Here is a 15527-nt window from a genome sequence, read left to right as displayed (position 1 = left end):
GTTTTTGTGTGTGAAGCGTGAACACAGTGACAGTGACGGTTGATGTGTGAATAGGAGGACATTAGTGCGAAGAGAATGCTTTAAGATCAAAGGCTGACGCCTAGTGTACCTGTGGAAATTAATTTTGCCCTGGGGTTGGCTCCCCCACCGTACGTTGGACGCGGCGTACGGACCAGCGGCGTCTGGAGGTCCAGGTTTATCACCTGAGAGCTGAGGGCCCTCAAACGATAACAGAATAACACTGGAACGGCCGTGTAATCACGGGTTCACATTTATTCTGGAATAGAACAAGAGAATGCTTTGACATCTAAGGTTGAGTTCTATCATAGGTGAAAGATAAGAAAGGTTGAATTCCTCGTTTCAGTGGTTGAAATTGTTGTGTGCCTGTCCCCTGACGAGTGGGAAATTAAACAAAGAGGGAATTTGGAGCCACATAGAGATAGACGGGCATAATTGGGTGTATTACTCTGTGGTGTAATAAAAAATAATAATCAAAAAAGGAGAGAGAGAGGTGTGTAGTGGAGAATTATTGAGAAGCAGAGAGAGGAATGTGTTGGGAGACTGGCGTGCAGTTTGCGCTGTCAAGGTGGGCGTGTTGCCTGCTTATCTGTTTAACAATGATGACAATGATATTAAATAAATCTCTTAGTGTGTTAATACAGGAAGCTACGGACCTGGACCAACTGCCCCCACAAGCACAGCGGCCGAAGCAAAATTATAGTAATGGGAACCACAACCAGCAAGAATCAGCAGCTGTGAAACAGACAGCAGCGAGGAGAGAATTAGAGGAGAAATTAAGAGAAGTTTTAACACAAAATTGGGGCCAACAGACTTGTGGAGGTTGGGAAGGCGTCCGGAGCATCACAACAAAAGGTGCAACAAAAACACACACAAGCAGAGAAGTGTGAGAGAAAGGTTCCTTTTAAGGTAACGCCTAGTTTGAGAAAAAGTTAAAATTAACCTGCCTACAAATGCACACACATGCAATGAAAAAAACAGCTTACACTCATGAACATGTGAAGATTTTCCAGCAAGGTTAAAGCAGCAAAAATTAACATACACCTGTTTTTTTTTTTTTAAGGATGAAGTTTATCCATTACTAACAAATAAACCCTCTGGGTTGCAGGACAACAATTTAGCTTCAAAGAAAAAGAAAATAAAGAGACTGGTATGACCAACCAGTGAGGAAACAACAAATTTAGTGGTTAAGAGTCAAATTGTGAGATGTTTTCTGATGATTGAACAACACAAGTGATTACTGACGGAAAGAAATTTCTCTTTTTGTGAGTTTAAACATGATCTTAAGAATTTGAACATGTGCATGTTGTCCTGTCAACTTGGTGAGTTATGAGTTGATTATATCGTGAGAAAAAAAAAACAAACAAACAAAAAAAAAACCCAAAAGGCGGAGAGAAGGCTGACACAGGGCCTGGCCCGGTGTTTCTCCCCTCTCTTTGTAACACAGCCAACACAACATCATTTTCCTGTTCGTACACTTCGGTTTGTTTTTGGTTTGTTTTGTTTTTTCTCTTTATGTTTAATTACAGGCTGCTTTGCCGGCCCTGAAAGCCGAGGCTGACCTGGACTCCTGCTCTCCCCTCTACGTGACCCTGACCAAATGCTGCAACAGCTGGACCCACAACAACAACCTGAAAATGTCAACAGTGCTACAGGAATGCGATCTCATGCAGCAGAGACAGAGAGCACTAAAATCTAAGGCCCGTTTCACTACACGGGGGAAAATTCTCCGACAGCTTCAGCTGACAGAGCTGTGACGAGACGCCTGCCAAGCCCGAATGAAAAGTAAGGCCGAGCAAAGGAATGCTGACCTTAACAACTCTGCATTAACACTGTGCAGGACAGTGATGGACCAACATGCATGATCGGGCAGCAGAGAAAAGGGCGTGACCGAGACCGAAGGAGCAACTGAGGTCAAAAGGCACCTCAGAATGGACAAAAAACACAGAAGAAGATGCAGGTTTCACCTACGGTGAGCATGGACATTGGAGAAAGGACTGCCCCAATTGGGGTCAGAACCAGGATGGACAGAACTTTGAGCAGCAGCAGCAGCAATGGTCGCAAACAGACTGAAAAGGAGGAGGGCAGGACCCCAGGGCACGCTTCAGGCTGTGGTTTACCCAAGACACCAGAACAGGAAAGTGATGAACACAAACACACACACACACACACATCGAAATGCTGATTCACTGAGAAGTGATCCACACACATACACATACACATACACACGCTTGTGCAATGAAGAGTGATGCACCCACACATGCTGATGCAATGAAGAATGCTTTGCTTATGCTGATATGCAAAATGCTGCACACAAACATCCCAATACATAATTTTTATGAGGAGCCATTGATTACTTAGAATGTGTTATATGTCACCCAGAGGGCATTTATGTAGATTTAAGGAATAAGGTCTAAAACGGTTTGGTTATGAAAATAATGTCTGTGCGTGATGTCTGTTTATGGCTCAAGGCCTTGACTGAATTCTTTGCTGTGCTTCACACAGCCCTGATGAGGAACAGTGGCACAGAGTGAAAATGATGAAGTTTTAGGTCGGAGTACTGCATTTTCTGTGATTGAAATTTAATACAAGGAGGAACAAAAGGTACTACGGTACCTGAGGTTCTCATTCCTACACAATATTGTCCCGGCAGGAAGCAAAACGTTCCTGTGAATTTCTGGTTGATTTTTTTGGTTTTGCTTAGCGCTAGCTTGATTTTATCAGTGAGCTTTGGCTTGTGTTCTTTCTCTAACTGAGAGAGAGATGATTTTATGTTTGAACATGTCTGCAACGGGCCCTAGTTTGTGTTATTTTATTAGTATTTTGTTGGTTACGTCTGTTTTCGTTTTTGTTACAGTGCACTGAGATAAGAAAATCTGAGAGGTGTGATCCACCGATGGTGATATTTTGTGAGTTCATGATTTAACAATCAGCTCTTTAAACCAGGCCTGAAAGATTGAAATTTAAAGCGCTATAAAATATTATTACTGTAAACAGTTGCAAAGTGTGCTTCTCCATGATTGTAATTGGCTTGAGAGAAATTCACTTATATGGGACACTGATTGCGTGGTAAGTCCTGAGTCTAAAAGGATTGCAGCGAGTCAATCCAGTCCAAAAAACAAGGAATTGTTTTCCTTTAAAATGAAGACGTCATCTTGCTGGTGATGGATGCTCGAATAGGTCGCGCGTGAGACTCCATTATCAGCAACATCTGGTATGAAGGTGTGTGAATGGATGCATGTGACTGGAGTGTGATGGACTGACTTGATACTGAGACAAAGACTGCACGGACTTTAGGATTAGTAAATGCCAACAAACAATTCACCTAGCTGGCAAGAGAAGGGTGGATGCTTCGCTTTGTTTTGTTTTGTTCTTGCAGGAGCAGGAGTATAAGAGAGACCGGAGGAGGAGACTGTAGCTTCACATGAGAGTGTGGAACTGCAGGTTTAACCCGTTGGTTGCTAATTTTGAGTTCTGAGATATGATGTCACTAACCTTCTCTTTTAATTTTCTAGCTCCGATGGATTGACACATGGGAGTGTGTCAAAAAGGGGGGAGTTGAGTTTTAACATCAAACAATGGTTTTATGAATATTTTATGACTTTATTTGTGGGTTTAATCATTTATCCCCATGATTACAACTAAAAACATTTTTTCTGTCCCACTTCATTTAGACAGCATGCTGCGACAGTGGGTGAGAAAAACATTACTACTATGAAGGGGAAATAAGCAAAGTTACACTGTTTTTCTTTTGGTGCATATTATCCAGCAACAGCTAACTGTCATTTAAAGGAGACAGTGAGTGCTTTTTTGAGCACATCTTCAGCTCAGCCTTCTTCACCTCAGGCTGCTATCTTTTAGCCAGCAGTGCCAGCACCATACATCACAGCATGTCTCACTGTAAACTTTCACTTTCACTCTTGCTGCAATCCTTCTGTCACAAATCTTACCTAACACTCTACTCTTCTTCGCCTCTCTTTGGAAGGTTGAACCCAGATATTTAAAATCATCTCAGTTTCTCTAGATCCACAAAGACACTGAAGCTCTTTCTAACATTCTCTATACTTCATGCCTCTGTCGTCACTACAGCTCTGCATGTCACCTTTGTTTATGGAAATCTGTACCAGTACACTATTTCTTTAAGTTCGTTCACTCCACAGACTCAGGGTGTTGATTATCTTTGTTTCTATTTAGCACAAAAAGGATATTGTGAAGAAGGAAATTTTGAGTTGCTCCTCAGAGTTTTAACTAGTTTCAGCCTATGCCATGTAGTGTGTATTTAAAAAAAGCAGAAAGACCAAAAGCTGACTGGTTTTAAAATATATGATGTATATCTGGTCCACCCCTCCCTGCAGCGGAGCTACAGAACACACCCCACCACAGCCTGATCTGTCACTTCCCCTTTCTTTTATTGTTTGTTCCCTTGGTATTAAAAGTTACAAAATACATACATGTGATCATAAGTTTTACTTGGGCTTTAACCCGACAATTCAGCTAACCTTTGATAAGGTTTCTTCTTTTCCTCTGTTTTTTTCTTAACTGACTGTCATTGTGATTTCAGAGACTTTCCACCTCCACAGCAGGACAAATTCAGCAGTGTCTGTGGAAGAGGAGAAGAAAAAGGAGCCAGGCAGCACCAGCTCAGAGGGAGAGGAGAACATGGGAAAAAACAGATATGCTCATTTCCACTTGAGAGAATTGCTATATAGGTTTTTTTTTTTTGTTTGTTTGTTTTTAGGTCTTTTTTTGTTTTTGTTTTGGTTTTTTCTTTCTTTTGGGGGATGGGGGGGGTATTTACTGAGGTATCGGCAAATATTATAACATAAAATAGAACAGGCATTTAAGGGCAGAATATTTAGCAACAAAGAGAGTACAAATCAAGTGAAAATATTTTATTTCATTAAAAAAAAAAGCTATAACGTATTCCTTGCTGATTTTTTTATGGTCTTCTATTTTCCCTCACTGTGGTTGGCACTTCCCCAAACTGGTTCTGGTGTCTTCCTCTTAAAAGGGAGGTTTTTCGTCTCACCATCACAAAGTCCCTGTGCATACTGGAGTCATCTGATTGTTGAGGTTTCGTTCTAATATTGTTGACTCTTTACCACGCAAAGGAGGAGAAGGAGAAAAAGCTAAATATTATCTTCAATGTACCAACTCTCAGCATAAGAAAATAAGGAAAATGGCACAGTGTGGGATGGGTCATTGCAAGTTTGTAACAAACAAGTAAGTAAAACATTCTTTTTAAAATGTGTTAATAAAATGTGAATATTTGGACATCATCATTATCACCTCTGTAACAAATCAGAAAATCCAGTATTTAATATTCGGTCTTTTATCAAATGATCTAACCCTGGAAGCTGTTCTCCTAAATGTCATTTACTGATTTCTCACAGCTCCTAATTTCTCACAGCATACAATCCTCATCAATAGGAGGCAGGATTTTTTTTTACTTAATAAAATACTTGCATAAACACACACTAAAAAAATATTTTACCGAAGGATGGCTCAAAATTGTAAGGTTTATAAACGAACTTCACATATTTCTGTGGCTAAATAAGAAATGTAATTAAAGAGAGCAGAACTTTACTAAACCTGAAGCGTCGAAGGCAGGAGATGCATATGCAAAGCCTCTGTGTGGGGCTTTGCATATGCAAAGAGAGAGGACACATGAAGAAGAGTACTGTATGCAGTGTCTGATGAAGATGTGAAGCTGGGAGACTTAATATCTGCTTTTAAATGCAATCAAACATGACTTGTAAGATTTCCACTGTGTCTGCGGTCACATCTTCAAAATAAGCAACAAATCAAGCATGCACGTGCACATGGGCACACCACAGTTCTCTATCTGTGTTAGAGTGAATTGTTAAATGTTTGTCATTTTTATGTTTACCATTTGTACATTGTTTAACTGTGTGTTGAAAGGAATTCATTCTGTTCTCCCCTCCCCAGATTCTCGAGGTTCTGAGTGGGGGGCTGTAGTGTTTTCATCACAAGCAACATCCTTGTAAATGTCTGTTTGATGTTTGGTAAAACTTCCTGCCCTTTGCATGGTTTCACTGTGTTATCTATGGCAAACCATACATTGGGTGTGGGGGAGATTACCTTCTTTATGATCAAGGATGTTGCCCGTTGCTTTTCATGACCTAGGATGTTCCTCCTGCTTTTATGTTTTTATGACCCTTTGGTCAGCAGGAAGTCACGGACACAGAGAGGAGTGTAGAAATGTGTGTAAACGTTGTCTCCAACTAGTGAGGGTGGTAGTACTGCAGGCTACCAGCTTCCCTAGGGTGGACACACACACACACACACACACACACACACATACATACAGTGCCTTGTCTTTGTAACCAAGGGGGGTTACGAGGGGAGGTGTTTGTAAACTATTGTTTGAAGGTTTTCAATAAAAGGCAGCGAGAGGAGGCCATCGTCAGGGATCATTTGTGATGAGCTGAGATACCGACGATACCTCCCTTTCAAGTAAAAATGATCGATCGCTGTTGCCTTGTTTTTCTTTCACGGGAATAAGTCCTGGATACAGCGGGGTCTGAGTTTAGACCCAACAGTCTGGTTTCAGTGAAATGTGCAGAATAAACTGAGGGATCGGTGCATTTGGCTGCATTTGCTGAGGTTCTATGAATCTACATCATGATACTAAAACACAAAGCTCTCCTGTTGTTATCTGAGAATCTTCCCCTAACAAAGCTGTTTCACCTCACAGGGAGAAGATGATGTTGATCATTTTGATCTTCAGCCTAAAGTTCTCTCAGGTGTCTACCCAAAGAAACGACAGTGAAGATGGTGAGCTATAATCATGCTCATTCATTTAATAATATAAGGTGTATGGATAATGCATCAGCTGTGAGCTTATCAATCAAATTTCCAAGGCTCTAAATTCACTCAGACCTCTGATTACAACAGTGTACTCATATTTTCATGCAGGAGGAAGATCTACATCAGACATCCTGAAAATTGTACTCCAGTTACTACTGGGTCCTTTTTTGGCATATATGATATATTCTCTATGGAGACATCAGGCACGCTTACGTCGTCAACGGCAACAACACCAGCATTAGTTTCCATGAGGAGCAGAGAGGAGGATCAATAACACATGATCATCAATCTGTGTATTGATTTGACAGAGAAATTTAAGGAAACCAGCAGCTGATCTTAGTCATCTTAAGCTGTTGTCTAAACATCAATTTGACAACAGCTTGTAGAAATCCATAGTTACATTTTAGCAGTTCATTTATATTTTCTATTAATTTTTCTCTTATTTCTGCATCTAATATTGTTTCCAGAAACATCAAAAATATTACTGTCTTTACGTTATTTACATTCCTAGTTTATAAGGACATCATATGATATTTTTAGAGTTCATGTTTCTGCTCTTTTTGGTGTTTTAAAGGTGAAGTCTGTAAGATGTTAACACATAAGTCCTTCTACTAATGAAGGTGTGTGCAGGAAGGTGTGTTCAGGCCTAAAGATTGGTTTCACAAACAGATGTAAATGTATATTCATGGGATAATAAAAGTTTATTCTATTCTATTAATGGTTTACCAAAATGTTTATTATGTTACCAGCACTGACCCCCTTTTTAACTCTCAGTCTGAACGGTGTGACACAGTTGTGGCAGAAACTAGACAAACACTGAATAATCTCTGTGAAGTGATGTTTTCCAGGTCTAATATATTTATTTCCATAATTACTTTATCAAAACTTTGGATTACAACTCTAAATTTTTTGTAGTTTATCATTTACTCACTAAACTAAACTAATATTTTTCCTTAAAAAAATATAATTAAAAATGGAATTTCAGAGTACCTGTGTCCATATTATGCTATTATAGGGTCAGACTGTCTGGAACACATGAACAGATCCTGTCGATGTGCCAAAAAGAGAATGAGGTTTGGAAATGTTTTGAAGTGAAACAGTGACACCTGCTGGAATACAAGGGGCTAAGAAACATAGTTACGTTTGTGATGTGACGCACATGTTACGCTTATGTTATGATGTTAACTGTTTGGTTGTGTTGAGAAAAGATGGAATATTATATTGCAGAAAATAACACTGATTGCAAGCTGTCGGATTCCAGCTTGTTAGTCTGGTGACTCTAACAGGCTCTCCTCCTCACAGTCCTCATTTACAAAGTGTTTTACAAATCCGAACATTACGAAGAACAGGTGGATGTTTCCGTTTCAGTGCACCTAGAGCTAAACAATAAGGAACCGCTTACTGCCGAGACAGACATTGAATAGACACTATATTCTTTCATTCTTAACATAAAACTCATAACATAAACATAAAACTTGATTTTTAGTTTTTGCATCCTTATTTTCCCCTGAATTATTGGTCCTATTACTAGTTAGCTAATATACAGTAAACTAATATAAGTCTATTAACTGCAACTAGCCAAACTGGTGATGTCTCGTTCTGTACTGGCACAAGATGGCGCTAAACGTGTTTTTAAAACTTGAACTTCAAGCACTTATTCAATCTAGCTTCACAGACAGAGTTATATCTGTGTCAGTTTTTGAGAAGAGGGCTCAATGGTGTAAGTTAGCCTTCATATGTGTAGCTTTCATGCTCCCTTTAAGACCCATACTGTTTATGCAGTGCTTTACAGTGAAGTCCCACTCTGGAAAGGTTTTCAAAAGCAGACAGTCATGCTTCCATTTGACTGCATTTTGTTTTTAAACTGTAATCACTATTAAGAGTTAATGCTGCTTCCTGTCTTTGAGTTTATTCACTGAATAAAAAATAAGGTGAGATAAAATATGCTTTATTTAACCCAAAAGCAGGGAAATTACTGTGTTATAAATGCCAAATTATTAAACATACCCATAAAAGCATCACTTAAAATACATAGACAAGAGAAAAAAAAGGAAATGAAAATACAAAGTTCAATGAATACAACAAGGAATCAAACCAAAGGAGAATTCCCTCAACAAGTAATATGGATGTATTCTGAAGTGAGCAGATCAATGCCCAATTCATGACCAAACATGTGCAGATTGAAACACCTTTTAAACACCTTTCTTCTTGCCTTTCACATTAATGTGTCTGTCCACTCAAAAGATCGGTCACACTGTGGTCCAGGAAGTATGAGTATAGTAACATGTTCAAGAATCACATCAAACTCCATTGCTTCCTCTGGGTTGAGTTCACCAGTTTGCAATCAGCTGGCAAAGTGTCTCAACTGCCAAGTGTGTAAAGAAAAACCAGAAAAACAAGAAGTGAAAGACATTTCACTTTACAGCCATTTCACCGCCCGCAGCTGTTGCAGCAGTCTACCAAGCAGCACTGTGGGGACTTGACTGACAACTTTTTTTATGTTTTGCATTTTGAGAATAAGACAATATTTGTAAAAGTCAAAAATATTATTTCAAGAACAAAATCAAAATATCTACAAACAAGTTGTTTCAAATAAAGTTAGCATTAGTGCCGCTCATGACTGCTGTGTCCTCTACAATATGCCTTGTGCAATTTAACTGATGAAATCATATGTCAAAGTCCCTTTTGATAACAAGTAAATTATTTCTCTGTGCACATGAACACAATGTGGTAATAGACACAGAAAAGAAGGACTTTGAAGAGATGGTACAGAATATTAGTGAACAGGCTATTCTGTTCTTTCTTCCTTAAAGACCCACAGCTGTTGCCTCCATGATATACAATGATCTTCATTTGAGTATTTTTAAGTGAAAAAAATACATCATACTGCATATGCGTTATATATGGGGAAATTACACCATAACTCACTACATCTATAATTATTTGCTTCTGAAATCTAATTTCTATCAACTCTTAGTTCAAAAGCTCATTTTACAAAAATAAACAAATACTGAAAAAGATTTTCAAAAGCAAAGAATCAGCATTTTAACATCTCTGATTTTCTTTTTTTGTCATTTTTCATCTTTCAAGTGTAATTTTTTTTTGGCACTAACAGGTAAATTTTCTTATAGTGAGCTTTTTTTTGCTGCTGTTTGTTTGTTTTTAACCGTAGCATAACTGGAGCAGGTAAGAAAGTCGCTGTTGGTTTGACTCATTTGATCAGGGACACAGTGGCAGCGTTTCATCATGTTGTTGATCTGTAATATACAACACATAACACCACAGTCAGACAAAATCAAATGCAGACAAACAGTTAAACATTTAGATGCAATAAAAGTTTGCAAACGTACCATTTTAAACCATCATGAAGAAATTTTATTGAAAGTATGATGGTTCCTGCATTTGCAATAATTAAAAATACGGCCAGAACAAACAGAGCTGTTTCCTCCTGACTTGTCCTTCTTCCTGCCAGTTGTGGATCTAGAAAACAAAGGATTGTTTTTGAAAACAGTAATTACAGTAACACAGCAAAATAAATAAATAAATTTTGCTGTGAAAATTTTTTATCTTTATTGCATTTCCATACATTTTTCTATACCTTTTCCTGTCAGTGCAAATCAGCGTGGAGGATATCACAACCGTAATGAAGTTTAAACACTTTTAACTTAAATAATTCCACAATTTGCTATAAATTTTTGACACTGAACTTTTTAGACAAATAAAAAAAAAATTTATTGAAACACTCTCTGAATGCAGGTCCTTTAATCTGATTTACCTTTTGGTGGTCCAAACATTGGAGGTTTAAGTGACACGTCACTGCTGTCTCCATCAGAGGTTGGACCCACACTCAAAACAAAGTTTTCTGAGAATGAAAATCTGAATTAGTGTTTGTTCATCTGCATTGTAGCTATACTCCAGTAGTAAAGAGATAAAGGAGTCAACGTACCATTTGTCTCGAGCCTCCATCTCTTCAGGCTGTTGTCGTAGTCAGCAGCCACGTCACACCTGTAGCTTCCAGAGTCTTCAGCTGTGACTCTGGACAGATGAAGTCTGATTCGTCCTCCTCTCAGAGCGTCTCTGTCAGTCTGAACTCGTCCTGCAAACTGCTCATCCTGAGACTCAGAGTCCTCCACTCCTCTGATCATTTTAAACAAAATCTTAGTGGCGTCTGAGTGGAAAACACACATCATGTCAGCCAGAGACACGTCAGCTTGGAGCTGACTGTCCAGGCTGATGGTGATGTTGTCGTTCTCTTTGGCCTCAAAGACAGTCGGAGTCCTTTTCAAAACAAACGTCCCTGTTGAGAAGACACCACCTCATTATTGTGTGTTCATTTATCATTTTGATTTATTTATTTATTTGAATTTATCAAAAGATAACTGTGTTTAAATGTGAACACTCACAGACAGAGGACGCCAGGCTGAGAAACAGAAGGATCCTGATCATCTTCTCTCTGTGAGAATGAATCAGAGGAAGAACGTTTTAATAAATAACTTTTTTAAACAAGGAGATAAAAACAGAAGTGTTGAAATATTTCACATTTTTTCTCATACAAAGTTTTTCATCAGCTTAAAAACCACTGAGTGATTTCCCCACACAGAGTATACACAGACACAGTTTCTGTGCAGCTAACCAGCACATGAATCAATGTACATCTATGATCCAAACCATGATCATAATTCTCTGCACACTTTCAGCAACAAGATTTAAAATGGTCTGTTGACATAAGAGTGAAGTGTGTTTTTCAGTATTACTCCAATAACATGTTCAGATGTTTTTAGGCTGAGTTTTCTACCTGTTCTTGTGTTTCTCCGTCTCTGGCAGCTGTCTCTACGAACCATGAGCTCCTCTCTACGACTGTGGAAGAACATGTAAAGTTTTCCTGTTGACTTTACTGGGTGCATTACACTCACTGACCTGTGCAATTTAAAAAGAAAAAAAAAATCAGTGTTATGGATTTACATTTCATCAGACCTCACAGCTGAACATTAGGCAACAAAGATTGGTGCTCACCAGAAAATTAAATGAAGTGAATTCAGAAGGCCTCAAAGGGACATCAAGGTCATGTACTCACTGTCGGTTTAAATCTCCTTCCTGAAATTTCACAAAAATATATTTAATAGACTTTTTAGACAGATTCAGATTTATTTTGATTTTTTTTCTTGATTTTTTTCAACAATAAAAAAAATTAATATAGTTTTCTATACAGGCATGTTTACAAGCTATTTGTTTCAAAACATTCAGTTTTCTGTTGTTTATGATAGAAAAATCCACAAGCCTCATGTTTTTGACAACAACAACAACAACAACAATAATAATAATAATAATAATAATAATATTTGCTATTAATTTATTATTATAAACTCTTATTGACACTGTAAACACCGCTGTGCCGCTGTTTACTTCATGTTGCGCACTTTCATAAAACCCCCTTTGGGTTTTCTTGTTTTGTATCACATGAACAAACTAAAAGCTGTTCGTCTTTCTCGGTCCTTTTTCTCTCAGATATTTGTTTTGTTGTGTTTGTTTGTTTTATCCTGTTTCCAATCTGATGAAAATTAGCCCACCGAGCTGGTCTCTTATTTAAACAGTGAGTGCAACAGAAGTAAACAACAGGAGCACACACGTTCACACGGGATGTTTTAAAGTCTACTTACTTGTTTGTAGGAGAGCGATCGGCGATCTGTCCACTTTCTATCACATCAATTCTATCAACTGATGATCAGCTGGAAGAACAAACAACACTCTGACTGTTTCGGATGAAGCAGAATAACATTAAGTGTTCAAACTGTTAATCCCAGTCACATCCTCTTTTACAGACTGTGATTAAACGTGTTCATGTAACATTTTAGTCCTGCTACTTTGAGACAGAAACACAGCAAAACATACTAAAAGATCAAGTTCATACTCCTGTTGTCTCTTCTTCTTCCCGTTGGTAGCTTTTTATTCGCTTTAACACGTCGATACTACGTTTAGGCTTCAGTTGTATAATAAGACAACTTAACATTTGCTCAAGACTCCTCCTCCTATCAGTGACATCATGATATACTGGCCAGTCAGCATTCATCTGTTGGGGTGTTTTCTTATTTTTTTTTTATTGCTGTTGTGATTTTTGTGGTCCGTTATCTAGTTTCGCTTTCATTTTGACTTAAAGCACAATGACTCCGCTGTATCAGTGAACACAGCAGTAAAACTGGAGATCAGCTGACAAGCTGTTGCACACTTTATTTGAGTGTCAGAGTCTCACTTGTTATTTAGTTTTAGAAGGTTTATTTGGATATCACAGGCTAATAAAGTGTTTTTTGGATTCAAAAACTGTTTAGAAACTTTGTGATAAAATTATTTTCACATAGAGATTTATATTTATATTATTTATAACTCCAACTGTCTGTGAAAACAAGAGTAAGGACATTGGGGGGTTAAAGTGACAAAAGAAGTAAATGTGTAAACAAATTTTATTTCTTTCACTTGTTAACATGTGACTGCAACACTGAGAGTGTTAAAGAAGAACCACACACTGCTACAACATTTCCTGAAATGAACTCAACTCATTTAAAAAATGGCTTCTTTATTTATGTTAACTCTTAAAACCAGAAGCCTGGAAACATCAGAATCAACATTTAAAAAAAAAAAAAAAACATCAGGCAGAATTGGTGTCTAAATGTAAAATGTTAGCTCTGAATTTCCAGAAATCAGCATGAGGATATGAAGTTGATGTTAATACAGTTGAAAAAAACATATTCTGAATCATTTCAACAAACACACAATCACATTGTACTTTAACCTGAACACCGTGAGCATAAACTGCAGTGTTTCATCAAAGTAAACATTAATAATACAGAGTTAAGTTTAGAAACAGGTGTTGTTGTTAGACTACGATTAACTGAGTACCTACGTAGGCAAACCCAGCATTTTGACTATGTATTGTGGTCTCATGACTTTTTCTGTTGTATTATCTGCTGTACTGCTTTATATTTAATGACATCACGTTGAAATAAATAAAATCTAATTTTGTTAAAAGACATTTTTCCTCCTCTCTATGTCTTTTTCTTTTGTTTATCTTTGTTAGAAGTATTGAGCGCTCGCTGTTATACATTTATCGTCGAGGCTCCGCTGTGTGGCAGGCAGAGTGGGATCCAAATGTGAGGCTCGGAAAGCAAGACAAAAAACCCAAATGGAGCTGTGTTAATGTAAACATAACATAAGGCAGAAGCAAAAAAATCAGACAACAAAAACCTAACTGGACCCACATGAGGAGGACCACACAGGTCCATCAAGACAATTTTCCCAAGGCTGCAGGAGTCAGACCATGCAATGCCCAGGAGAAAGCCTCCCATCTCTGAAAAGAACGCGACAGCACAGCTTAGGTTTGCAAAGCTGGACAAAACACATGACTTCTGGAACAATGCTTTTTGGACAAATACGACCAAAGTGGGGATATTTGTCCGCAACTCATAGCTCCATGTTCAGAGAAAACCAAACCAGCACAAACAAATCATACCAAATGTCTGCACAATGATGAAAGGGGGATGATTTGGGCTTGCTGTCCAGCCACTGGATCTGTGCACTCTATAGTCACTGAGTCAGCCATGCACTCTGGTGCATATCAAAGTATTCTACAGTCAAATGTAAAGCCATGTGTCCGAAAACTAAAACCTGGCTTAAACAGGGCGATGATCTCAAACACACCAGCAAAGAATCAAGAGGCTGCAGTGGCTCAATCAGAAAAGACCTTGACTGTATTTAAATGGTGTAGCGGAATTTCAAGCAAGCTGTGCATATACATGTCTGCAAGCCTCAATGAACTGAAGCAACAGTGCAAAAAAGAGTATGTTAAAAATCCAACAATGTGAGAGATTGATAAAGGCATACAGAACTCAATCACTTAAAGTTAATTGAAAGGGGAAAAAGCCAGGAAGCAGGAGTTTGGTGGAATAGAGACTTATATATGATTCATTTCCAACTACAGCATCAGTATTCTTATCAAATAGACCCTCTCCTTTAATAAACAAGATAGATCCATGTTTACTATATTTTAATTTGAGCTATTATGCCATTTTGTTTTCTTTCTATCTTGAGTTGTTCTTTCTTCCTTTATATGGATATTGAGCATTCTTTTATTCACTGTAATGATTGAAATTATTTTCCATTCAACTGGAAAATGGCCCAGTTTATTGATTTATTGTCTTAGGGCAGAAGGGAGATATTTTTATGTTTTTACATTTCATGTTTAAGAAAACCATCCATTCTCTTCCACTTGTCCATACCAGGCTCATGAGGGTAGCTGGGATAGGCCCTATTCATTGTAATTCAGTTTTATTTATATAGCACCAAATAACAGCAACAAGGTGTTTTATATTGTAAGGTAAAGAACCTACAAAGATACAAAGAAAACACAAACAACCCCTAAATCAAATGACTCCCTATGGGTAAGCCTGTGGTGAGGCAAGGTAAACCCTGGACAGGTCGCCAATCTTAGCAGGGCTGTTTAAAAACTAAGTTTAAGTTTCTTACATTTAAAATAATCATTTTTGAAGAAAATGCAGTGTCTGTTATTGAGTAACATTGTGTGTTTTTTTAAATGTTTATTTGGAGAATAAAAACTAAATTTCAAGAATAACATATGGACTAAAGTCAACAAAGGAGCCCCATTGTTGACCTTTTGTTATCATTCTCTG

General features: G+C 38.0%; 1 protein-coding gene and 1 long non-coding RNA gene across 2 annotated transcripts in view; one reads left to right on the top strand and one right to left on the bottom strand.

Moving 5' to 3' along the window:
- The window catches only part of LOC100708740 (butyrophilin-like protein 2), a 94673-nt gene that overhangs the window by 49677 nt on the left and 29469 nt on the right, over positions 1-15527 (top strand). The gene's annotated exons all lie outside the window — the stretch shown is intronic.
- Positions 8782-12887, bottom strand: LOC102080172 (uncharacterized). The gene is made up of 9 exons (XR_002059479.2): positions 12739-12887; positions 12507-12575; positions 11863-11943; positions 11645-11766; positions 11253-11302; positions 10796-11146; positions 10625-10711; positions 10200-10329; positions 8782-10106 (listed from the first exon to the last, which is right to left on the bottom strand). It is a non-coding gene; the product is annotated as an uncharacterized LOC102080172 (long non-coding RNA).

This window comes from Oreochromis niloticus, linkage group LG3 (genome assembly GCF_001858045.2).
Source record: "Oreochromis niloticus isolate F11D_XX linkage group LG3, O_niloticus_UMD_NMBU, whole genome shotgun sequence".
Taxonomy (NCBI): domain Eukaryota; kingdom Metazoa; phylum Chordata; class Actinopteri; order Cichliformes; family Cichlidae; genus Oreochromis; species Oreochromis niloticus.
The sequence above is the reverse complement of the archived record's forward strand: the minus strand, read 5'-3'. Positions and strand labels throughout refer to the sequence as shown.